Genomic DNA, 26,719 nt, shown 5'->3' with positions numbered 1-26,719 from the left:
TATGAGTAATAAAAACATATGTCTACACAAAAACTTGTACATGAATGTTCACAGCAGCATTACACATAATGACACAAGTGGAAACAACCAAAATGTCCATCAACTGTTGAATGGATTTTAAAATGTGGCGTATCCATACAACTGAATATTATTCAGCCATAATAATGAATGCAGTGCTAATACATGCTACCGTGGATGAACCTTGAAAATATTATGCTAAGTGTTTAAAGAATCCAGACACAAAATAACACATATTGCATGATTCCATTATATGATGTGTACAGAATAGGCAACTTTATAGAGACAGTAAGTAGATTAGTGGTTTCAGGGGGGCAGGCAGAGGAGAATGGGGAGTGACCACTAATGGGTATGGGATTTCTTTCTGGGATGAAGAAAATATTCTGGAATTAGATAGTCGTGTTAGTTGTACAACTTGGTGAATATGATAAAAACCATGCAATTGAACTTTATGGTATGTGAATTATATCCAATAAAACTGTTATTTAAGAAAAGAGGGAGGTAACCAGGCATGAGGTGCTTCCTGACTGAAGTATACACCGTCTCCTACATAGCATTCTTGTCAAAAATTAGAATCTGAATCTTATCAAGTCTTCAGAAAGGAACATGTTAAAAACACCACGGAGATATAATAGCTAAATCCACAATGAGGGAAACTCTACTGGACAAATAACCTGATTTCCTAAAAAAATACATTGCAAGGTAGAAAAACAAACAAAAACTATAACAAAAAACAGAGAAAGAGTGAGAGAGAAAGGAGGGGTGGGGGGACGACAGGAACCTATAGATTCCAATGTATGGATGTTACTTGGATATTGATTCCAACAAATGAAAACGAAAAAGCAAAAAATAATATGAAACAATTGGGGATATTTGAACAATGACTGGATTTTGACAATATTAAGGAATTATAGTTATTTATTTAGTGTGACAATAATATTGAGATTATGCTTTTAAAAATAGTTCTTTTGTGTGATGAAATAGTTCTGTATCTTGAATTCTTGATTGTGGTGGTGCTTACATGAATCTATACATGTGATAGAACTGCATAAAACTATAAACACACACATACAAATGAGTGTATGTAAACCTTGATGTAATTTGAATGAGGTCTGCCAACATACAATGGTGAAGCAGGCATAGGGTAACTGGTATAGATTCTCATATTCAAAAATGGGGGACTAGGAGGCACACAAGAATCACTAGTCCATAGCAGTGGATTCTGAAATCCAATAGGCACCTGTTGTTAGTTCCCCGATTAGGGCTCAAGGCTTGAGAAGATTCACTATGGCTCTTGATTCCACCGTCTACATCATCTTTCCTTTTCCATGAAAAGTAGCCTGTCTTTACAACGAGGTAGTTTTCTTAGACTCTTCTGCCTACAGAATCTGGGGGGTCCAAAGATTTCTTAATTTCAGTCCAAACCGGTAGTGTTTCTCCAAATATAGTTCTCTTTAAAATTTTGTAGATCTCTTATGAATCTTACTGGAGTTTACGTTACTAGGCAAGTCAACACCCACAAATCTCTAAGATAATCTCTTCTCTACTTGGGCTTTGCCTGAGACTGCCTAAGAATAATGTTCTTAAAATTCTTATAAGTCCTATTGTTTGAACCATTATTTGAGGCACTGCCTTAGATCTTTCTAACATGTTAGTAAAGGATTTTATAGTCCACCCTTGGTTTCATCTTTTTAAAAATTTATTTATTTAATTAATTAATTTTTGGCTGTGTTGGGTCTTCGTTGCTGCATGTGGACTTTCTCTAGTTGTGGCGAGCAGGGGGCTACTCTTTGCCGCGGTGCGTGGGCTTCTCATTGTGGTGGCTTCTCTTGTTGCAGAGCACAGGCTCTAGGCACATGGGCTTCAGTAGTTGTGGTACACGGGCTCAGTAGTTGTGGCTCGTGGGCTCTAGAGCACAGGCTCAGTAGTTGTGGCACACGGGCTTAGTTGCTTCGCAGCATGTGGAGCTTCCCAGACCAGGGCTCGAATCCATGTCCCCTGCATTGGCAGGTGGATTCTTAACCACTGTGCCACCAGGGAAGCCCTTGGCTTCATCTTTAAACCATGTTTTTATAACTTGTGTTCTGATTTTTTCCCCAGAAGTCATTTCTTAATTTTAGCATTGTTTCCTATCTATAGATTCTGGGAATTTTCAAATCTGGCAAGTCCTGAAAATTTTATGTTTTAGAGTTATTTCTTTAACATATATCTTTCTTCTTGCATTTTACTATAGGCAGCAATAAGAAGTCAGGTGAATATTCAACCCTCTGCTTAAAAATTTTCTTAGATCACTCACTTAATTAGATAGATTGTCTACTTTCCATGTTACTATGGATTACAATGTGGCTAAAATTTCTGCCATTAAATACCAATAATTCCTTTGCTTCCAGTTTTTGATAATATTTTCTTCATTTTCCTTTAACCTCTCATGGTCAGAGCCCTGGGGGCCATTAAGCTACTTCTAACTGCCTCTTTGAGGCCCTTTAGGCTTTCATTAACACACTCCTCAAGGTACATCCAGTTTCCACCCTTTGCCTGATCTCAAAGCCAATCCCACATTTTTAGCTTTTTGTTAAGGCAGCACCTACTTCCAGGTATCAGTCTCTGTGTTAGTTATCGACTGCTGCATAACAAATTATCCCAAAACTTAGTAGCTTAAACAATATGGTGTTATATATCATCTCCCACAGTTTTGTGGGCAGGGATTTGGGAGCAGGTTGGCTGGGCAGTTCTGGATCAAATTGTCTTATGAGGGTCTTCCATGAGCTGCAGTCATCTGGAATCTTGACTGGCACTGAAGGATCTGCTTCTCACCTGATTGGCAAGTCAGTGCTGTCTGTTGATGGGTGGCCTCTGTTTCTCTTCACATGGGTTTCTCTATAAGGATGCTTTAGTGTCCTCATGGAATGGCAGCTTGCTTCCCCCACCAGGGCTGGGACCATAGTGAGGGAAGTGAGTCACTTAGAGGGCAAAATTGAATGAGGCACGCACTCTCAGGGTTATACAAGTGTAGGGTCGGCACCTGAGAGTAAATGCCTCCCTATATTTTGCATCCTAGGTGCCTTGCTTATGTCATCCTAGACTAGGGGTCCCCAATCCCCGGGCCACGGACTGGTACCGGTCAGCGGCCTGTTAGGAACCAGGCCGCACAGCAGGAGGTGAGCGGTGGGGAGAGCGAGTGAAGCTTCACCTGCCGCTCCCCGTCGCTCGCATTACCGCCTGAACCATCCCCCGGCCCTTCCCGTGGAAAAATTTTCTTCCACGAAACCGGTACCCAGTGTCAAAAAGGTTGGGGGGGATTCCCTGGCGGCGCAGTGGTTGAGAGTCCGCCTGCTGATGCAGGAGACACGGGGTTCGTGCCCCGGTCCGGGAAGATACCACATGCCGCGGAGCAGCTGGGCCCGTGAGCCATGGCCGTTGAGCCTGTGCGTCCGGAGCCTGTGCTCCGCAATGGGAGAGGCCACGACAGTGAGAGGCCCGCGTACTGCAAAAAAAAAAAAAAAAAAAAAAGGTTGGGGACCGCTGTCCTAGACCCAGCCTTGTCCCCCACAGTGAGCAATCCAAGAGGCCAATGAGGAAACTGCAATACCTTATGACTCAGACTCAGAGATCAGAAACCAACACTTTCACCGAATTTTACAGGCTACCCAGACCATCCCGGATTCAGTGTAGGAGGGGAGTAAACAAGGGCGTGAGTAATCAGAGGTAAGGATCACTGGGGGGTCATCTTGGGGGCTGACTACAACAGATAAGATGTAATGTCTGGGATTTACTATAAAATAATGTGGATTTTGGGGATTTGGTGGGATTCAATACAAATCAAGCAAGACTGACCATTGGTTGATCAACAACTGATAGGTAGGTACTCGGAGGTCCATTATGCTGTGCTGTCTACTCTAGTAAACGTTTGAGATTTTCCATAATAAAAAATTAAAACAAGAAAAGACAATGTGATATGAGGTAGGCATTCTGCTCAGCCAGCCTGGAGCAAGAGCTTGAGCTCTTCACTGTTTTCACTGTGTCTCATGGAATGTTTGATACATACTTGCCTAGTTGATCAGAATTGCCTGTTTTTATTTTAAAAATATGAGTGAGAAAAAGAAGTTGCTGAAGGATGTTTATATGGTATAATAACATCTATTGAAAACGTTTAAATCTGTGAAATAATACCATGTAATTTTTAAAAATGTTTATTTATTTAGGCTGTGCCAGGTCCTAGTTGTGGCACGCGGGATCTTCATTGCAGCATGCAGACTTCTCAGCTGTGGGATGGGCACGTGGGATCTAGTTCCCTGACCAGAGATCGAACCCGGGTCCCCTGCATTGGGAGCATGGAGACTTACCCACTGGACTACCAGGGAAGTCCCAATACTATGTAATTTTTTTTTTTTTTTTTTTGCGGTACGCGGGCCTCTCACTGTTGTGGCCTCTCCCTCTGCGGAACACAGGCTCCGGATGCGCAGGCTCAGCGGCCATGGCTCACAGGCCCAGCCGCTCCGCGGCATGTGGGATCCTCCCGGACCAGGGCACGAACCCGTGTCCCCTGCATCGGCAGGCGGACTCTCAACCACTGCGCCACCAGGGAAGCCCTATGTAATTTTTAAAAAGACTTTTCTCTTTTTTTAGAGCAGTTTTAGGTTTACAAGAACATTGAGAGGAAGACACAGAGATTTGCCGTGTACCCCTTGCTCCCACACAGGTATAGCCTCCCCCATTATCAATATCACTCACCAGAACAGTACACTTTTTATCAAGGATGAACCGACACTGACACATCATAATCACCAAAAGCTCGTAATTTACAATAAGGTTCACTTTTTGTGTTGTATATTCTATGGGTTCAGACAAAAGTATAATGACATATAGCCATCATATTACAATATCATAGAGTATTTTCACTGCCCTAAAAATCCTCTATGCTCTGCCTTTTCATCTCTCCCTGCCCCGTCCCTAGCAACCACTGATCTTTGTATTGTCTCCATACCTTTGTCTCTTCCAGAATATCATATAGTTGGAATCCTACAGTATGTGGCCTTTTCAGTTTGGCCTCTTTCTTAATAATATGCATTTAAGTTTCCTCCATGCCTTTAATTGTACTATATACTCTTTTTTTCTTTTTTTAAAATTAATTTTAATTGGAGTATGGTTGCTTTACAATGTTGTGTTAGCCTCCACTATACAACAAAATGAATCGGCCATACATATACAGATATCCCCTACTATATACTTTTTATGGATGTATACATGCCTAGTAAGAGTATAAAAATTTACAGGAATAATAAACATTAAGTTATGACAGTAGTTACTTCTGGGCTGAGGAAGCAGGGACAGAGGGGCCTTCAGACATAAGCTTTTTCAGGGTCAGAACAAAATGACATGATGTTATCGCTTGATAAGGCTGGAATGTGGGTATATGGACATTTGTTATTCTATAGGCTTGTCTTACATTTGAAGTATTTCAAAATAACAAAGTAAATTATTTTTTAAAAAGCCAGGATAGCCACTGCTGTTCACCATTGTACTAAAAGTCCCAGTTAATGTAATGAAATAAGAAAAAGAAATAAAACATTAAAAAATTTGGCAAAGATCCAAATACTGCCATAGTGCTTGAAATAAAGAGATCTTTTAGAGGACTTGGGTAAAGAATTTTTTGGGAGGGGATAACAAAAGAGCATTTGTTCAGGGGTAGGAATAGTATGAAGACATCAGAGGTCCTTCTCTTAATGATATAAAGGAAGGTAAGAAGTCCTGGGAGTTTATTAGCATAAAGCATCCCTAAGAAGAGTGTTGAATCTATTCGTACACTCTGCATAACTTTTCATAGATTCAGGGTCTGTTCACTCATTTATGAAAGCATAAAGTTGTTTGGGAGTCCTTTATTGAGTACTAAAGCTTTGTTAGCCATTTACCGTTTCCCGTTTTGATTTTTTTATTTCCTCAGTCAGCCATTTCATTTTTAACCAAGTGCTTTGTTACAGAGAAAGAAGAAAAAAAGAGGAACTTAGGTCTACTTTTGTTCAACTTTGGTTAACTATTTTTACTTTTGAAATCATGTTAATTACTATCTGTGTGTTCTGCTAAACGTCACAAGGCAGCCTCACTATGCAATTCATCCCTAGTTTGGGGAAGTCATGTGTCCTGGGATATCAGCCAAAGGTAACAGTGGATTTTGCCAATATCTTTTCATGCTCATTGAGGCTATAGAAAGAAGATGCAAAAGAAATAATACTGATAGCATTTCTTTGATTTACTGAACACTAAAATTGAAAAAGGAAGTTTTATTTGGGAAAGGAAGGATAAGAAAATGAGACAACATGATACCAGGAACTTGATTCAACAAGTGGTTTTCAGGGCATGACCAGAGATCAGCCCAGATTCAGCCCCAAATCTTAGACTCTTTGATGTGTAGCAACACCTAGAGAGGCATCTGGGCTGGAAACCAGAAGAGCCATGTTCAAGTCCTGCTTTGTAGCTAACTTGTTGTATGATCTTAGCTGTCATGTTTCCTTCAGCGTCTCCGTTTCTTTATTTGCAAAATCAGGGTCCTGGGCTATATCATCTCCAAAGTTATTCTACATCCAAAAGTCAGAAAGGGACTTCATTTACTCTAGAAAGAATGTCACCAGAAGTAAGAACCACAATGTTGTTCTGCTCAACTCTCGCACATTCATTTGGTATTCAGCCAACATTTGCAAAGTGCTTACCATGTTTTGTGGGACTGGATGAAAACACATAACAGCTAGTTGTCCCTGGACCAAGCAGTGATTTCTGAGCAAGATGTGGTAGAGGGAACCAGATCTGCCAAGAACATTTTGGCAGAACATCACTGTCTTCTTCAGCTAGGAGGCTGGGCCAAGCCTTCTTCTCAAAAATAAGTCTCCAGGGACGGGACTTCAAACTTTTATCTTCGCTCTAGGGGAAACCTGGTCTAAAGAACTTTGAGGTTTTAATAGAGTTGATGGGAGGAAGAAAATATCTTTTGAAAGGTTTAAGGAAATTTTTGGTTTCACCTGTGTTCCTTTGTTCTGGGAAGACAATGTGAATAATGATAACAGTAAATGATTCTGTATATGCCATATGCCAGGTATTGTACTAAAAGTCCTATTCATTCAATCCTCATAACAGACTGCAAGAAAGGTATTATTATTAACTCCATTTTACAGATGGAGAAACTGAGGAACAGAAAAGTTAAGAAAACTTACTCAAGATCACATACAGTAAGTAGTAGAGTTGGATTCTGAACCCATACATCTGGCAAATTGTGCTCTTAATTCCAACCACTGATGTCTCCCTAAATGGTTCTGTTAGTGATGTAAAAGTAGAGCTAGGATTAGCTTATGACCCAGTGTATTAGTTTCCCATGGCTGCTGTAACAAATTACCACTAACTTTGTAGCTTAAAACCACATAAATGTATTCTCTTATAGTCCTGGTGGTCAGAAGTCCAAAACGGGTCTCACTAGTCTAAAATCAAGGGGTTGGCAGGGCTACATTCCTGCTGGAGGCTCTAGGGGGGAATCTGCTTCCTTGATTTTTCAGAGGCTGCCTGCATTTCTTGGGTTATGGACTCCTCCATCTTCAAAGTTAGCAATGGCCAGTTGAGTCTTTCTTATGCTACACCACTCTGACACTCTCTTTTGCCTCCCTCTTTTCTTTATAATGACCCTTGTGATTATATTGGGCCTGCTTTGCTAATCCAAGATAATTTCCCTATCTCAAGATCCTTAATCACCTCTGCAGTCTCTTCTGCCATGTAAGGAAGCATGTTCACAGGTTCCAGGGATTAGGACATAGACATCTTTAGGGGGCCCAGTAATTCCGCTTGTAGGTATTGGGTCAGCCAAAAAGTTTGTTCTGTTTTAAGTAAAAATAAAAGACCCTTTCCTCATTTTCACAAAGAACTTTATTAGCCGAACGAACTTTTGGGCCAACCCAATATATACCCAAGAGAATTGAAAACATATCCACACAAAAACTCATATACGAATGTTCATAGCAGAATTATTTACAATAGCTAACAAGTGAAAACAACCCAAATGTCCATCAACTGATGAATGGATAAACAAAGTGTGGTATACATCCTTACAATGAAATATTACTGAGCCAAAACAAAACAAAACAAAACAATGGAGTACTCATACATGCACACACGGATGGACTTTTATAATATTATGCTAAATGAAAGAAGCCAGACACAGAAGGCTACATAATGCATGATTCCATTGTATGAAATATTCAGAAAAGGCAAATCTATAGAGACAGAAAGTAGATTTGTGGTAACTGGGGCCTGGTGGTGGGAACAGAGAGTGACTGCAGATGGGCATAAGGAGTCTCTTGGGAATGATGGAAATGTTCTAAAATTCGACTGTGGGAATGGTTGCCCGACTCTATACATTTACTGTAAATTATTGATTGCATACTTAAAATGATTGAATTGTAATACATGTAGATATCTCAATAAAGCTGTTTCTTACAATGAGAAGGACAGAATGGGTATAGGGTGCACATGCTGAAGTTGCCAACCCCTTTTCTTAACAAGGACTGTCTTTTATTCTGAGATTATTTCCTTCCCATGTTTTTTAAAGTTAATATATCCTTTCTTCCTAGAAATGATGTGATAGAAAATGGCAGTAATAGTAGTTGGTTTTTTATTGTCCTTCCTTGGAAAGTACAAAGTAAACACCCTGTGTCATTTACGGAAGGCTTGTGGGAACTGTAATGATCTGTGAAATCCAAGAGTTTGGAAGCCCTACACCAGCTAATCGGTAGAGCTGAAAGAGGTCTTAGGGATCACTGAGTTCAACCCTCTCATTTTCAAGATGAGAAAGGGCTGGAGGCCCATGGCAGTGGAGCCATTCATCTAAGGTTGCCCAGCCAGTCTCGGGATAGTTCATTTTCTTTCCACTCTCACTGCCTCCTCCAAGGCACCTTCTGATTCCAGGAAGCTAAGAATTGTTCTATTTGCCTATCAGTGTACACTAAGGTATGACGTTCTAGGCAGGTCAAAATGTTAAGAAGTTTCACCCAGGACACAGTTCTAGGGGAAATGCCTGGCTCTACTGAGCTCAGTTATTCTGGATAAGTCACCTGACCCAGGCCAGCCCACACTGGCACATGACAGTCAAAGGCAGTGAAGTGCATCTGTCAAATGACTAAGAAGGGCTTACTGGCCAAAGGAGATGTTGACCATTTGTGTTGTTAACTAAGTGTACTTCCCTAATACTCAGCAGAATGAACATGTGACTTGTAACCCCTGGGGCTGGACCTCAGCACCACATTCTCAGTTTCACTCTTGCTGCTGAAAATATACTGCAAAGACACCTGTGAAAATTTCCAGACCCCCAAAGATGAATCAGGCATTCTGTCTTTTTTCTTTTTTCTTTTGGTTTTATTAATTTTTTTTTTTTTTTTTGCTGCACCACATAGCATGAAGGATCTTAGTTCCCTGACCAGGGATTGAACCTATGCCCCCTGCAGTGGAAGTGCAGATTCTTAACCACTGGACCACCAGGGAAGTCCCAGGCATTCTGTCTTTATTTATTTACATCTAGTTTTAATTCCAGAAAGGATTGAAGGTAGCTTTCAAGGATGCATAAAATACAGAGAGTGTAAATTAAAAGGGAGAGTGATATGAAAGCAACCAAAGTGTCCATCAACAGATGAGTGGATAAAGAAGATGTGGTACACACACACACGCACACACACACACACACACACTCACACAATGGAATACTACTCAGCCATAAAAAAGAATGAAATTTTGCCATTTGCAATAACATGGATGGACTTGGAGGGCATCATGTTAAGTGAAATAAGTCAGACAGAGAAAGACAAATACTGTATGATATCATTTATATGTGGAATCTAAAAAATACAACAAACTAGTGAATATAACAAAAAAGAAGCAGACTCACAGATATAGAGAACAAACTAGTGGTTACCAGTGGAGAGAGGGAAGGTGGGAGGGGCAATATAAGGGAAGGGTATTAAAAGGTACAAACTATTTTGTATGCAATAAGCTACAAGGATCTACTGTACAACACAGGGAATATAGCCAATATTTTATAATAACTATAAATGGAGTATAACCTTTACAAATTGTGAATCACTATACTGTACACCTGTAATTTATATAATATTGTACAGCAACTATACTTCAATTTTAAAAAAGTTTAAAAAGAGGGAGAGTGATACTAAAGTTATGTAAATATGGAAGTCATGCTCTGACCTGAAACCCAACTTTTTATTAAAAATGTCTATAAAAATATTCAATTAAAATGTTTATACCTCTTAGCTCTAAAGCACAAATTTTTAAAAACTTTATTATGATATAATTCACATACTATAAAATTCACTCTTTTAAAGGGTACAATTCAGTGGTTTTTTTTTTTTTTTCTTTTGTTTTGCAGCACACGGGCCTCTCACTGTTGTGGCCTCTCCCGTCGCGGAGCACAGGCTCCGGACGCGCAGGCTCAGCGGCCATCGCCCACGGGCCCAGCCGCTCTGCGGCACGTGGGATCTTCCCGGACCGGGGCACGAACTTGTGTCCCCTGAATCGGCAGGCGGACTCCCAACCACTGCGCCACCAGGGAAGCCCCCAGTGGGTTTTTTTGTTGTTCTTTTTGGCCACGCTGCATGGCTTGCAGGATCCTAGTTCCACGACCAGGGATCAAACCCACGCCCTTGGCAGTGAAAGTGTGGAGTCCTAACCACTGGACCACCAGGGAATTTGCAAAATTAGATTTCTTTTTTTCTTTTTTTTGGTCATACCACGCGGCCTGCAGGATCTTAGTTCCCCAGCCAGGGATGGAACCCGTGCCCCCTGCAGTGGAAGCACAGAATCCTAACCACTGGACCACTAGGGAATTCCCTCAGTGGTTTTTAATATATTCACTGTTCTCCACCCATCACCAATATCTAATTTAAGAACACTTTCACCACCCCAAAGAGAAAACTCTGTACCTGTTAGCAGTCACTCCCCATTCTATCCCAGTCCCTTGCTGGGAGAAAATATTTTGCAAAAGACATATCTGATAAAGGACTATTATCCTATATATATATATATATATATATATATATATATAACTCTTAAAGCTCAACAATGAAAAAATTAACAACCCAATTTTAAAATGGGCAAAAGACCTGAACAGACACCTCACCAAAGAAGATATAGAAATGATCGTAAATATATAAAAAGATGCTCAATATTATATGCTATTAGGGAATAACAAATTAAAACAATGATGAGATACCACTACTCACCTATTAGAATGGCCAACATCCCAAACATTGAAGATACCAAATGCTGGTGAGAACGTAGAATAAGAACTCTTGTTCATTGCTGGGGAGAATGCAAAATGGTACAGGTATAGCCACTTTGGAAGACAGTTTGGCATTTTTTTATAGAACTAAACATACTCTTTCCATGTGATGCTGCAATTGTGCTTCTTGGTATTTCTCCAAGTGAGTGAAAACTCATGTCCACACAAAATCTGCACATGGATGTCTATAGCAGCTTTATTCATAATTACCAAAACTTGGAAACAACTAACATGTCTTTCAGTAGATGAACAGATAAATAAACTGTGGTACATCCAGACAATGGAATATTATTCAGTGCTAAGAAGAAATGAACTCTCAAGCCATGAAAAGATATGGAAAAAACTTAAATGCGTATTACTAAGTGAAAGAAACCAATGTGAGAAGGCTACATACTGTAGGATTCCAAATACGTGACATTCTAGAAAAGAAAAATCTATGGACACAGTTAAAAGATCAGTGGTTGCCAGGGGTTTGGGGGAGGGAGGGATGAACAGGCAGAGCACAGAGGATTTTTAGGGCAGTGAAACTATTCTGTATGATACTGTAATGGTGGATCAATATCATCATACATTTGTCAAAATCCATAGACTGTACAACACCAAGAGTGAACCCTAATGTAAATTATGGATTTTGGGTGATAATGATGTGTCAGTGTAGATTCATTGGCTGTCATAAAAGCGTTACTCTGGTGCAAGATGTTGATTGTTTGGGAGGCTGTGTGTATAGCGGGTAGGGGGTGGGGCGGTATATGGAATTCTCTGTACTTTCTGCTCAATTTTGCTGTGAAACTAAAACTACTTTAAAAAATAAAGTCTATTAAAATTAACCAAAATAAATAAGTAACCAGAAGACCACACCAAGAAACTATTATATATACTCGACTTTAGTATCACGCTTAAGTTGTGATGATTCCAGTGTAGTGGATGCTCTTGGTGCCCTCTGCCCAGGATCCCTTCACTGGGCCAGCGAACTACCAGGTGTTGGCTGCTAAGAGCTCACTCTGCACCTTTCTTACGTTGGTTCCCACTCTGCCTTTGGCTAAGGGAAGCTGTCCCCCACCAGGAGATGCCCTGGAGGTTATACTTCCTCTTCATGGCCAAAGACTGGCCAAGGTGGGTGGAACAACCTCTAAGGTACAAGGTGTGCTTCAGAGTTCCTCGTGAGATCAGGTTGAGGCCCACTTCTTCCTGAATCCATATCTCTTCAGAGTTCCTTCTTTTGCCCTGTCCCTTTCCCCCACTCCTCTCTAGGTTTCTCCTGAGAACATGCCCTCAACAACTCACTTGCACAAGGATAACCTCCCAGGCTTTGTTTCTAGGGAACTGATCCATGACAGTTCCTATGGAGTGTCCCTGTCTTCCAAGTATATCCTGATTTATTTTGCAAAATATTACATGGAAGGTCATCTTAAAAGGGTCAGGTGATTTATTGTCCACAGTATTGCTCTGATGCAAACAAACAAAAGAACTTTAAATATTTTTTTCTGCCTTGGTGGTCTGAGACACATAGCATTGTACCTGAGCCTGACTCCAAGCCAAAACCAAGACTTTTCCTCCCAAGCACATGTTTTTACATTAAAAGAGTGACTTTGGAGGAAAAAAAGTGGAAGTAAAAGAAGAAAGGACTGTGGTGGTGACATACAGTGTGGCCAGAAATGAGTCTGAAAAACTGTGGGTTTCCCTTGGGTGGGCCAGAGATTTCAGATTTCACAATAAGACTTGTGTTTACACACACACACACACACACACACACACACACACACACACACACACACGTTCATTTATACAATTCAGTGTCTCCCCTTCAAGAACTAACTGTATTAAGACCAGTTAGAATTTCTACCTTGGTCCTTCTGAAAAGCATACCCCACTAGGTAATGAAGACAACCCTGACAGTATCCTTGGAGGAGAAAAGCCCCCGCCCAGCTTGATTCCTGACCCCTGCTCTCCAGGCTAACCTCCCTTACAGACTTTGGGCCATTTATTTAATTTCTCTGAGCCTTCATTTCTTCATTTGTAAAATGGGAATAGTAATAGCCCCCACTTCATAGACTTTATTAGTTAATTAATCCTTTAAAGAGGACTAAATGATAAAATAATACTCTGCTAACAGGTCCTGAGTGAGCTTTAAAAAACATGACAGCTTTAATACTAAAGGGAAAAAAGACACTTTAAAATTGGGCTCCTGAGGTCCTTGACTTCAGGCCTGTCTCTGATTACCCTACAACTTCCTCCTCTTCTGTTGTCACCTGGAATTTACTGAGCGCTTACGGAACCTCTGCAGAAGGCTCATGCTCCTCTCGCTAGATCTGCTTTGCGGTGCCAGTGCTTGTTGGCAATGGAACTCCCTTCTCCCTCTCCCAAGGGTGAGGTGCAGGCCTGCCTGGCTGTTCTGGAACAGAGCTGGACTACAAAGTTTACTTAGTTCTGTTTTCTTTCTTCGTAGGGTTAAAAATTTACACAGCCCCCTCGGATGTGCAGAAAATATTGTGTTCCTCTACGTCCTTCAACTGGATCTTGCAGGGTAAAAGGGCAGGGGAAGGAAGACGGCTTAAAGTTGCCAATGAGAGGCTTCTCAGATTCTTCTGGTTTAAATCACTTTCCTTCAGATTTTGGGGGAAAACTGATTAGTCTTTCAGGCTGTCTTCTTGTGGCAGAAATGGCTGGATATCCCCAAATACCCATTCTCTCTTGCTTCCTTTAATAACAGAACCCCTGAGTTTTAGCCAGGTCCATGGCTGCTCAACTAAAGACTGCATTTCCGAGCCTCCCTTGAAGCCAGGTATGGCTATGTGCCTCAGTTCTGGCCAGCAGGATGTAATATACATGTACATTTTCCAGCTGGCTGCCTGCAAGGTGACATGGTGTGGAGCCATCTTGGACCAGATAAAGCCAACAATCTAGGAATGGGAGAGCTCAAGACAGGAGGAATCTGGGTCCCCAGCACCAGGGAGCTTCTCTATCAGCCCTGGACTGCTAACACTTGAAGTGTTTCACAAGAGAGAAACCCATCTTGTTTGTGTCACTGTCACTTTGGTTTTTGTCATAGCAGCTGACTCTGCATTCTAACTAATATACTTTCTGTTCCCTCCTCTTTTCCAAATGGTGTCTGGAGACAGGGTAGGCTTATGTAGCCTCGTGGCCATCAGAGGTGAACTCAATTTGGTTCTCCACTTAGGGTCTCACAGGCTGAAATCCAGGTGTTGGCCAGTCTGGGTGTCTACCTGGATGCTCTGGGGAAGAATCCACTTCCATGCTTATTCAGCTGGTTGGCAGAATTATATTCCTTGAGTTTGTAGGACTGATGTCCCCATTTCTTTGCTGGCTGTCAGCTGGAGTCCTCTCTTAGCTCCTTAAGCTGCCTGCATGTCTGTGGCCCCTCTATCTTCAAACCAGCAATGACTCTCTCTAGCACTAGCCAGAGAAAATTCTGCTTTTAAAGGCCTCATACAATTAGAGTAGGCTCACCTGCCCAGATAATCTCCCTTTTGCCATATAACATAATCACAGGAATGATATCTCATCATCTTCAGAGGTTTCACCCATACTGAAAGTGGAGCAGATTATATATGAGTGAGGGTTATGGGGGTCATTCTTAGACTACTGCCTACCACAGAGGTAAATAAATGCTTATTGATTGACTGGAAATCCTTAAAAAACAACCAAGAAGAGATGGTGCCCCGCCTGAGTACAGGAGCACAGCAAACAGCACTTACCTGTATCATGCCATTTAATTCAATTGATACCTACTTAGTGAGCACCTACTATATGACAGATACAATTTTAGGCACTGTGAATATAGAAATTAATAAGATAGACTGGGTCTTGCTCTCAAGCAGTTTAACTTTTAGTGGAGTCCCAGGAAATGAACTAATGAAAAATAAAGTGAGATCATAAAGCTAGGTAAAAGGCTAGAGAATGATCATAAAGCTAGGTAAAAAGCTAACTAGAAAGGCTAGAGGTTTGTGCGCTATTTTAGGTTGGCTGGCCCAGGGCAGCCTCTCTGAGGAGGTGGTGCCATTTGGGCAGGAGCTAGTTATGTGTCTGGAAGGGGAAGGGCATTCCAGGAAGAGGGAGCTGCATACACAAAGGCAAGAAAGCCATCAGGCTGGAGTGGAGTGAGTCATTTGGCAGGAAATGAGGTCATGGGGTTAGGCAGGCGATGTGAACCAGGCAGAATTTTATTCTGGAAGGATGGGATGGTTTTTGAGCTGGAAATCATGATGAAAATTTTCGGAAATAGAGAGTAGTGATGGTTGCCCAGCAATGTGAATGTAATTAATGCTATATAAAAATAGTTAAAATGGCAAATTTTATGTTATATATGTTTTACTACAATAAAAAAAGGAAAAAAAAAGAATAAGTAGTACTTGGTCAGAATAAAAACAAAGGGAGTTGGGAGTCACAGGGAACAGTGTAGTTAAATGCTCAGGGGAAGGGAGGGTGTGGTACATTAAAAAAAAAAAAAAAAAGATCACCTGAAGAAGGCCCAAGGGAGGCTTCTGGGGTGCTGGCCAGGCTCAGTCTTTCATCTGGGTGCTGGTTACCTGGACGTGTTTGCTTTGTGAAAGTGTATTGAGCTGTACATTTATAATTTGTGCATTTTCCTCTATGTACATTATACTTCCATTGAAATACTTAAGTTTAAAAATAAGATCAGTCTGTCTGCGGTGAGAGGAATTGACTGTAGGGACCCTCAGGGCTGAGGCTAGGGTCCAGCACTTATCATGCACTCAGTGAATAGCTGACACTTGGCTGGACACTGAACTAAGTTTTTATTTGGTCTTTATAACAACCCTATGAAGCACAGAGAAGTGAAATGATTGCCCAGGGTCACACAACCAGGAAGTGTGGCAGAGATGGAATTGAAACCCAGGTGGTCTGGATCCACAGTCCAGGCCTTTAACCATCACATCAAATGGAGTGAATGAATGCATGAATGAATGATATATTCAACTCTCTCTTTCTCTCTAAACCAGAGGTTCTCAACATGGGGGAAACTTTTGGCAAAGTCTGGAGATATATTTGGCTGCCACAGCTTGGGAGAGGGAAGCTACTAGCATCAGATAGGTAGTGGCTAGGGATGCTGTTAAACATCCTAAAATGTGCAGGACAGGCCCCCACCTTCCCACCAACAAAGAATTACTGGGCCCCAAATGTAGTAGTGCTGAGAAGTGTTGAGAAACCCGCTCTAAACCTAACCAATTTCTTTCACACTCTCCCCAACTCTTGTTGCTTTATAATCTTAATCTTAATCTTAATCTCTCACTTAATCTCACTTAATCTCCCACCATTAGATAAGAAAAGGGTCTGAATCTGACATGGCTCCTCAGGGCTCTTATCTCTGGTGAGAGTTATTGACCACATCCAGCTGAGCCTCATTAACCTGATTGCGTGGAATGGTGGCAAGAGTCCCAGACTGTGACTTTTCTTGTGAGAATTCTGCCAGGGGCATTTGATGGGGGAGGTGCCCATGCCTGTATGTCCACGGGGAACCTGCCACCTTCCTGCCACCTGTGTGCTTTGGTGCCAACCTCTCTGCTCCTGGCGCTTCCTATTAGCACATAGCTTGCTGCCATCCCATGAGTGGGCACCAGGAGCCCAGGCAGTGCCCAAAGTCAGATCCCCATCTTCTTTCTTTCTTTCTTTCTTTTTTTTTTTTTTTGCGGTATGTGGGCCTCTCACCGTTGTGGCCTCTCCCATTGCGGAGCGCAGGCTCCGGACACACAGGCTCAGTGGCCATGGCTCACGGGTCCAGCCGCTCTGCGGCATGTGGGATCCTCCCGGATCAGGGCACGAACCCATGTCCCCCTCATCGGCAGGCGGACTCCCAACCACTGCACCACCAGGGAAGCCCAGATCCCCATCTTCTTTTCCTAATTGGGATTCTTAATTTATAGCCCAGCAACCAAAGATCCTACTAACACAGGGAGTAGCTAATATTTATAGGGCACTTACTTGGTGCTAAGTACTGTGTTAACAAATTTAATCCTCAGAGAGACCTTATGAAGTAGGTGCCGTTTTTTCCATTCAACAGTTGAGGAAACCCGGGCTCTGAGAAGCTAAGCGACTTGCTCAGGTCACACAGCTTGTAAGTAGTAAAACTGGGATTTGGATTTAGGTAGCTTGATGGCAGAGCCCACCACCTACAAGTTACCATTCCAGGCCTCTGGCATCTCAGTCTCCTCCCCGTTGCTGGCCTAGGCTAGACACCTTACAGCCTCTTCTGAGGCTTACCTGACCGTCACCATGGCAACCCCCAGCCACCCACCCCCTCCCCATGGTCCTCAACTTTCAGCCACCTTCTCTTGTCCCAACTCTGAGCTCTCAGCCCACAATGATGCTGAGGGAGACTGAGGGGGCTACCCCAGGCCCTTTGTTTGCCTAAACATGCTTGGCACCAGGCCACTATTCTTATTCCATTTCAATTGTGAAAGCCTCACCAGCCAGAGGTCGCTATCTATTCTGGGTGAATTGAGGGAGTGGTTAAGGACACTCTGCCTCTCTTACTAGACAGTAAGTTTTCAAGGGTAAGGGACAGAATCCTAATTCTCTCCATGTTCAGTTACACCTGGCATATAATGTTAATGCTCCCCATTGAGGAAGACTGTGAAAGCATAGTGGTCATGAGAATTGACCTTGGGCTAGGATAGACCTGAGCTTGAAGCCCATGTTCACTCCGGAGCTGTGATCTCGGGCCAGCTGCTTAACTCAGGGTGGGTAAACTTTTTCTGTAAATGGTCAGACAGTATATATATTCTTTTGTGGGCCATATAGTCTCTCCTATAAATACTCATGTCTGCCTTGTTCCCCAAAACAGTCATACCTAAACCAATGGGTGTGGCTGTGTTCTTTTTTTTTTTTTTTTTGGCAGCACCGGCGGCTTGTGGGATCTTAGTTCCTTGACCAGGGATCGAACCCGGCCCCAGCAGTGAAAGCGTGGAGTCCTAACCACTGGACTGCCAGGGAATTACCGACGCTGTGCTCTTAGAGACTTTTATTCACAAAATAGGCAGTAGGCCCAGGGTAGTATGCTGACCCATGATTTACTGTAAAAGAAGATTATAAAAGAAGATCAGGGAATTCCCTGGCGGTACAGTGGTTACGCCTCTGTGCTTTCACTGCCAAGGGCCTGGGTTCAATCCCTAGTCAGGGAACTAAGATCCCATAAGCTGCCCCGCCAAAAAAAAAAAAAAAAGACAACCCATGAATGTAGTCCTATATCTTGCACTTGACGTCTTGATGTTCTTCAGCAAAACTGGACTTATTCCCTCACAATAATTCAACTCAACTTTCTGTGCTCCACAACATGGCACTTTGTATGTATAGTATTTCATTTTTCTCTCCCTGAGAGATAATACCAACCATCTGAGAAGTAGCATTGCATATGGATTAAAAGCACGGGATTCTGCAACTAGACTGCCTTGCTCCGAATTCTCGCTCTGCCACTTCAGAGGTCTGTGACCTTCAGAAAATTAACCTCCCTGACAAAACTTCCCTCCGTTGCCCTATTTGTACGCTAATAGTTCCTCCCTCTCGTAGGGTTGTTACGAGGATGAAACGGATCTGCACATCGAATCTCCTGGGGCTCTTTAAAGATTCCAAAACCCAGGGCACACGCAGACCAGTGAACTCACAGTCTCTAGGGTGAGACGGAGGCATCAGTGTCTCTGAAGCGACTCTAGGTGGTTCCAAATATGTGCACAAGTTTGGAAACTGAGGGTTAAAGTGCTCCGCGCGCTGGCTTTGATCCTTGGGTGGAATCACTGCGCACCCTGTTCCCACGCACTCCAGGACCCCGTCCCTACCCACCCAGCCCTAGCTCACTGCGTACCCGCCTCCCTGGGTTTCTTTAGCCTCGGAGCTCAGAAGGCCCTGCGGGTGCACGCTGGGACTCGTAGTCCCTGCGACTCTCCGGCCTCTTTCCCGCTTCCCATTGGCTCTCGAAGACGCCCCGCCCCGAAGCTCCGCCAATCACCACGGCGCAGCAGACCCTCAAAGCGGGGAGCGAGGACGCTGCTCTGCAATCACTGCAGGGCTGCCGTCGGAAGGTGGCTGGCTGGAGGCGGCGCGTTTCGAGGAGTTCCCACGGTCCCACCCCAGGTAACCGTGATTCCTGGCAGGGGACTGCGGCCGGGTCCCAAGCCCCGGACCAGGGCCGCCCATCTGCCGCAGCTCTTGGCTTCAAGGCGGGGATTTTCAGTTTCCCCGGCCTTTTCTGAGTAATCCATTTCTCACCCAGCGAAAGGGAGTTTCTGCCAACGATGAATCCCGAGGGAAACCCTGCGACCTCTCAGCCTGCCATGCTGTGGGGTTGTTGGTTGGCAGGGTGGGGCTCCTCCTGTTGCGCGTGCTCTGGCTGGAAACCCAGGCTCCTCCGAGCTCAGAGAGAAACAGACCCGAGACGAGAGCACATTTACTGAGGTCTCATAGCCAGAGAGTGCCGGGAGGTGTCTGGGGCCTGGTTCCCATCTTCACAATCTAGAAACAGGTCAAGCTGTGGAGGCTTGTAATGCAGAGGATTGCACCTGTTTCCAGTTACATCTCAGTAGTCCAAGGGAGAAGGGGTTATGTTAACCACCACAACTAATATACCCAAACGTATAAAAACATCGCTTCTGAGAAATCAGGAAAGCTCTACTTCTCAGAGGCTTGAGCTGGTGGGAGTTACAGGATGATTCACATCAATCATGGAAGTGAAAGTTATCTGGATTTGGTCCCCTCTCCTAACTATTAGAGTTGAGGTTATACCCACATGTGTTATTCAGTGCCAAGAACTGCAGAATCTGGGGGCTGGGAGAAGGAACTTTGCGTCATGTGCTTCGTTTGAGAGGTGAAAATCAATGCCCAGGATTTGAGAGTTGCCGTGTGGTATGTAGTGAGTGGAGTAGCCCCGCTTTCTTTACTCCAGGGCTGCATTAGTTAGCAAACATATATTGAGCCTTACTAAGCTTTTTGAGCAGGGATTATTTCGTAAAGGGGAGAGGCAGTCTACCATGAACCATTCCAGTGTTCCAGGGGCAGCATCTAACCCTGACTTGTGGGAAGAGATAGAACTTTGCAGAGAAGGGAATGATTGAATGGAGCTTGAGGGACGGGCAGGAGCTAATGAGATGAAGGAGAAGAGCGTTTCGCCTGGAAAACAGCATGATGAAGGCAGGGAAAGAGCACCAATTTTGGACCTGGAGTCCCGGAGCCTGGTTGGAGCAAGGGATTTCATGTGGATAGTGGAGAACAGAGAGGCACATCTTTCAGGACCTCCTGTGCTGCTGTAAGAGATTTGGATTTTGTCCTGAAAGCCCTGGAAGCCGAATTTAGTAGATGTGTATCTTAGATACTCTCTAATGTGGAAAAGTGTCGGAGAGAGGGCATACCAGGGAGCTCATTGCAGTAATTCCCAGGAGAATTGCTGAGGGTTTTAAAGACAGTTGCAGTGGGAAGGGAGAGAAGATGAGAAAAGGGTTGTGAAGGTGAACACCATACCCAGTATTGTTCAGTAAAAATATACTGAAGTGAATGCTGTCTCTTGAGTTTTCCATCTATGACTATCTTTTAAGGAAATTACCAGCATTTTTTTCCCCCCTTAAACTGCAGACATTGCTTTGTAGACCAAAATTCGAATCCCAGTTTAGGATGGGGAAATTATCACATATGTCGAGGATGTTGAAATCTGAATGGTTAACTATATAAGACTTGAATTTTCCTGTAATCCAGGAGACACAAATTAAACCCCATAATTAGATCACTTTATATCTATCAGATTAGGAATTATGAAGTTTGATACTCTCAAGAGGTGATAGAAATTTGGAAGAGTATCTTAGAACAGTACAGCTGCTAGCAAAATAGGTGTATCTTTTTTTTTTTAATTTTATTTTTGGCTGCGTTGGGTTTTCTTTGCTGCGCGCGGGCTTTCTCTAGTTGCGGCGAGTGGGGGCTACTCTTCTTTGCAGTGAGCGGGCTTCTCATTGCGGTGGCTTCTCTTGTGTGGAGCACGGGCTCTAGGTGCGCAGGCTTCAGTAGTTGCAGCATGCAGGCTCGATAGTTGTGGCTCAGGGGCTCTAGAGCGCAGGCTCAGTAGTTGTGGTGCACAAGCTTAGTTGCTCCGCGGCGTGTGGGATCTTCCCGGACGAGGGCTCGAACTTGTGTCCCCTGCATTGGCAGGCAGATTCTTAACCACTGCGCCACCAGGGAAGCCCCAAAATAGGTATATCTTAAGACTCAGTGGTTCTACTCCTAAAGTACCTTAGAGAAAGAGACATTTGTATACAAGGAGATAAGTATAAGAATGTTTTTGAAACATTGTTTGTAATAGTAAAAAAATTGAAACAGCCTAAATGTCTGTTAGTAGGGGAATGTTTATAAAGTGGGTATATATTTTTTAAAGTATAATAAATTGATTGGAACGAAATAACTTATGGCAGTGGTTACCTTGTGGTATGGGGAGAATGGGACAGGACATGGGGGACTATTTTTTCTGTAATGTTTTGTTTATGGGGAAAGAGGGTTAACGGATTTACAGAATATTAATAGTTGATGATCTGGATTATGGTAACAGGTATTTTATGTTATACTTTGTACATTTCTGTAGTTTACCGTGTATCCTTCAATTTTGTAAAATATAAATTATAGCAAAATTAAAGTTAGTTATGAACATCTGGCTATAAAAGTCATGTTCATTGATTTTGGGAAAAGACTACAAACTATTATTAATCCCAGGTTTCAAAATATAGTAATTTGGAAGAAATTCAAAAAAAGGAATTCAAGTGCCAATAAAAGCAGTGAAAATAAAACTGGAAAAACCATTAACCATTGGTCAAATTTTACTTTGCTAGATTCCTAATTCTAATTATTAGTAGATTTAAAAAATGTAGGGAGGGGGAAGGGTAAGCTGGGATGACGTGAGAAAGTGGCATGGACATATATACACTACCAAATGTAAAACAGGTAGCTAGTGGGAAGCAGTGGCATAGCACAGGAGATCAGCTCCGTGCTTTGTGACCACCTAGAGGGGTAGGATGGGGAGTGTGGGAGGGAGACGCAAGAGGGAGGGCATATGGGGATATATGTAGACGTATAGCTGATTCACTCTGTTCTACAGCAGAAACTAACACACCATTGTAAAGCAATTATACTCCAATAAAGATGTCCAAAACAAATCCTTGATGTAAAAGATAAAAAATAATATATACATTATGCTTTCTTGACTATATCTATTTTGAAATATGATATAGCTGCTAGTACCTTCTGTAATGTTAAAAGACAAGTTTTAAAAAGTGAAGTCCTAATTCTATACAGATGTAAAAATGAGCAAGTGTTAAAGATTGTATTTAACTTATTAATGAGGAGATTCAGTGAGGTATTACAACCAGTTCAAAGGAGATTCCAGAATACATTTGTAGATGAGAGATACTGAAATGTGCATTGTGAAGCCTGGCTTCTTTCTTTCACCAGGGGAGTCACTTGAACCTTCACTAGATAGAATTCATTTGCACGTCCTTAGACATGAATTACTGGCATTGCTAGTACCCAGTGGTGTACAGAGTTGTGAACAAAGTTTCCATAGAATCAGAATTAGATAACCTTGAAGGACACGCTCTAACCTAGAATCTGTTTTGCCACGGAATCAGAAATTTTCCCTCTGGAAAAAAGTTTGACTACCTAACTTGAACAAAATCCGTATTTTGTTTGAGATTTGAGATAAGACCTATTTGGATTTTTTTTTTTAAATTTCACTCTTGAAACAGGAAATCAAAGGATTTGAGAACTGAATGGGCCCTTAATAGTTTAGTTCTACCGTCTCATTTCACAGATGGACAGTTAAGGCCCAGAGAGGGTCTCCCTTGACTTAGTAACTACCTGTCCGATACTAAAGAGTAATTGCACCTGACATTTGTTAAAAAATGGCAAGATGGGTTTTATTCCAGCTGTTGCATTAGAAGAGAGAGACTTCAGTATAGAACTGAGTTCAACTCCAAATACATCAAGGACCGCTGAGACTTATCACCAGTAGGCAGAGTGGGAGGTCAGTGGCTGAAAAATTACTAAGAGCAGCTTGATTAGATGTCAAAGATGGAGGTTCTTGCAGGATTCTTGCTAAACCTGGGCCCAGCAGGCCAAGGTCTAGTCGGGAAGAGGGCTCAGAGGAGCTTGACTTCAGTTTGGTGAAGGAGGGGTCCTTGTCATCTGTCCTTGTCTCTCTTGCATGTTGTCAGCCAGGGACCACTTGCATGATGATTTTGTTGTAAGCCCCCAGGGAACAGAGAGCAGGATCAAAAACTTGTAGGTTTGGAAGGCTCTTCACAGATACCATTGTCTGCCCAGCTGCTTCTCCTGGCTTTGATGGTTCGCTGTCTCTAACCCAGAGCAAGTAGCAAGGACAGGGCTGATGGTGGGAGGTCATAATGGTGGTTAAGGTGTGGGCTTTGGTGTCAGACATGGAGTTGAACTTGATTCTGCTATTTAGATGGTCCTCCAACGGTAGCCTATTACCTGCATTGCTGGTAACAGTTGATCTAGAATGGGCATTCTGTCCCAAACCTCCCAAATGGATAAACCCCACTTGATGGTACACTTCCTGAAGTCCAGCGGAGTCCTTCAATTGAATCACTGACCTCATGTAGCCCTGTAGCCTGAGAGGGTCGCAGGACCAGTAGAACCAGTGAGGACCTGTCCTTGGAGGCTGCTGAAATTCACTTGTAAAGGCTTGTCCGTTCACTTTGACTTTGTGTGGTTCAGGTTGTCCTTTGACGGGTTCTTCTAAGAGCTCTTTATAACCGATTACCAATAAGCGCTTTAAAATAGTAGGGTGGGGCTTCCCTGGTGGCGCAGTGGTTGAGAGTCCGCCTGCCGATGCAGGGGACACGGGTTCGTGCCCAGGTCCGGGAGGATCCCACATGCCGCGGAGCGGCTGGGCCCATGAGCCATGGCCACTGAGCCTGTGCGTCTGGAGCCTGTGCTCCGCAACGGGAGAGGCCACAACAGTGAGAGGCCCACGTACCGCAAAAAAAAAAAAAAAAAAAAAAAAAAAAGTAGGGTGGTGAAGAGCCCTGTGGGTATCCTGCTACTGGGGGAAACTTGGAGGCCCTGGGGTGTGGGGTGTAGCGCTCCCATCTGTGGTTGCAGGGTCTCCCAGATGTTCACATAAACAGTGCTTTTTGTGACAAGCAAGGTGGTGTAGTGGAAGACGCAATCTTTGGAATGAGGTCTGTGTGTCACCCAGCGGTGCCACTTTCTACCTAGTTTCTCCACCTCTGCGAGTCCGTCTCAGCTGAAGGGAGTAATGAGACTGCTCACAGGCTGTTGTGAGGATGGTAAAGTGCCTCACACACTGCATGGCTCATAGACACATACATAGCCCACTCTCCCACCGTGTGCGGCAACACAGAGGACTCTTGGGGGGACTTCCGTCCCGCCCCTGGTTAGAGCAAAAACTACCTGGGTCATTTTCTCCCTGCAAACAGTTAGCAGACTGAACACATACCCCTAACCATGCCCTTGGAGGTCTTTCCACGCTTGGCACGTTAAAAACTGCCTTCCTCTTTTAAAGGCGTCGCTGCATCCCATGATAAGGATGGATCATAATTGATTTAACTAGGCAGGCTCCTGTAGATGACCATTTATGCTGCTTCCAGGGTTTTGCTGCTACACGCAGGCGGGCTCCCTTACCTTCTGAAAATCTTCCCCTTTTGAAAATGATACCTGCCACTCCCGCCAGGACTGCCTCCCCCACCTTTATTTCTTCCCCAGCACTCCACCTCCAGACAACCTGTGCGTTTGAATGGTCTGTCTCTTCCTGCTAGAGTGTCAGCTCTGCGAAGGGTTTCATCTGTTTGGCGCCCTGTTCAGTGCCTGTGAGCGCCTGGTGGGTGCTCAGGCCATGTTTGTTGGATGGGTGGGTGGGTAGACAGGAAGAAGTAGATGACAGCGCCTGTGTGACTGGTGCCATGGAGGACAACGAGCAAAAAATAGCAGTCACCAAGGGCTCGTTTGGCAGGGATCATTTACTTTTTCCTCACGAACTTTTCACTCTGATGAAACAAGCATAATAGGTATGCTGCAAGATTATGACTTTGTTTTCATGTTTTGACATTGTCAAGAATATTGCTGACCAGGAAATTGCCGTCTGAGACCTGCTGCTTTGAGATGTATTCATTGCTGAGGGCAGTGGAAGGATTATATTACTTTCACATCTTTCCTTTGCCCCAGGCCCCCATATGTTTCCCAGAATAGCATTAGTATGTTTTTTTAAGTGGCATTTCCCAATCAGTGTCACACTGTGAGGCTTTTATTTATTTATTTAAAAATTTATTTATTTTATTTATTTATTTTTGCCTGCATTGGATGTTCGTTGCTGCACTCAGGCTTTCTCCAGTTGCGGTGAGCGGGGGCTACTCTTCGTTACGGTGCGTGGGATTCTCGTTGCGGTGGCTTCTCTTGTTGGAACGCGGGCTTTAGGTGTGTGGGCTTCAGTAGTTGTGGCACGCAGGCTCAGTAGTTGTGGTGCATGGGCTCTAGAGCACAGGCTCGGTAGTTGTGGCGCACGGGCTTAGTTGCTCTGCGACATGTGGGATCTTCCCTGACCAGGGCTCGAACCTGTGTCCCCTGCATTGGCAAGCGGATTCTTAACCACTGCGCCACCAGCGAAGTCCCTGTGAGGCTTTTAACTTGGCATTGTGTTCAAGGAACAACAACATCTCTGTGTCTATAAGATGAAGAAAAAAAAGAAGATAGACAGGAACCATCGCCAGATGTTAACCATGAAAATATCACTTGTGTATGAATAAGGTACTTTGCCTCACCGAGGTGTAACTTGCTAGTATTTTAGTAAAAGAATGAAAGGTAAACTGGAACTTGTGAAAATAACCTGGTGGTGTTTTTTGTTTGCTAATATAGGGAGTTGAGCTGGTGATCTCTCTTCTGTTGTTCACAGTCAGGCAACCATTCAATTTTCGTATTTTATTTAAATATGAAGGGGGAGGACTTCCCTCGTGGTCCAGTGGTTAAGGATCCACTCTTCCACTGCAGGGGCCACGAGTTCGATCCCTGGTCAGGGGAACTAAGATCCTGCATGCTGTGAGGCACAGGAAAAAAAAAAAAAGAGGGGGAAAAGTCACACACCAGTGTCTCCAGAGGAATGAGCCCCTTCGGGATTAAGTCGCATGATCAAAACTCAGAAGAGAGTGGTGTGCAAACCAGAGAGCCTGTTTCATGATTGTCGATGAAAGATGATAAAACCCCCAGGCTGTACCAGTCATGTGGGCTGAGAGCACATTCTGGCTCCCTGTTGTTTCAGTTTTACCGGAACGTAGCCATGTCTACTGGTTTCCGTATTGTCTCTGGCTGCTTTCGTGATACAATGGGAATTGAAGAGTTGTGATGGAA

General features: G+C 43.4%; 1 protein-coding gene across 1 annotated transcript in view; it reads left to right on the top strand.

Annotated features, from left to right (window-relative positions):
• The first annotated feature begins 19,330 nt into the window (after positions 1-19,330).
• The window catches only part of LGMN (legumain), a 37,281-nt gene continuing 29,892 nt past the window's right edge, over positions 19,331-26,719 (top strand). Inside the window, exon 1 of the mRNA XM_082619532.1 lies at positions 19,331-19,441. The gene's annotated coding sequence lies outside the window, so the exon portion shown is untranslated. The remainder of the gene's footprint in view (positions 19,442-26,719) is intronic.

The sequence above is a fragment of the Mesoplodon mirus genome (genome assembly GCF_964341445.2).
Source record: "Mesoplodon mirus genome assembly, chromosome: 4".
Lineage (NCBI taxonomy): Eukaryota > Metazoa > Chordata > Mammalia > Artiodactyla > Ziphiidae > Mesoplodon > Mesoplodon mirus.
Note: the sequence above shows the minus strand (reverse complement) of the source record. Positions and strands in the feature narration are given on the sequence as shown.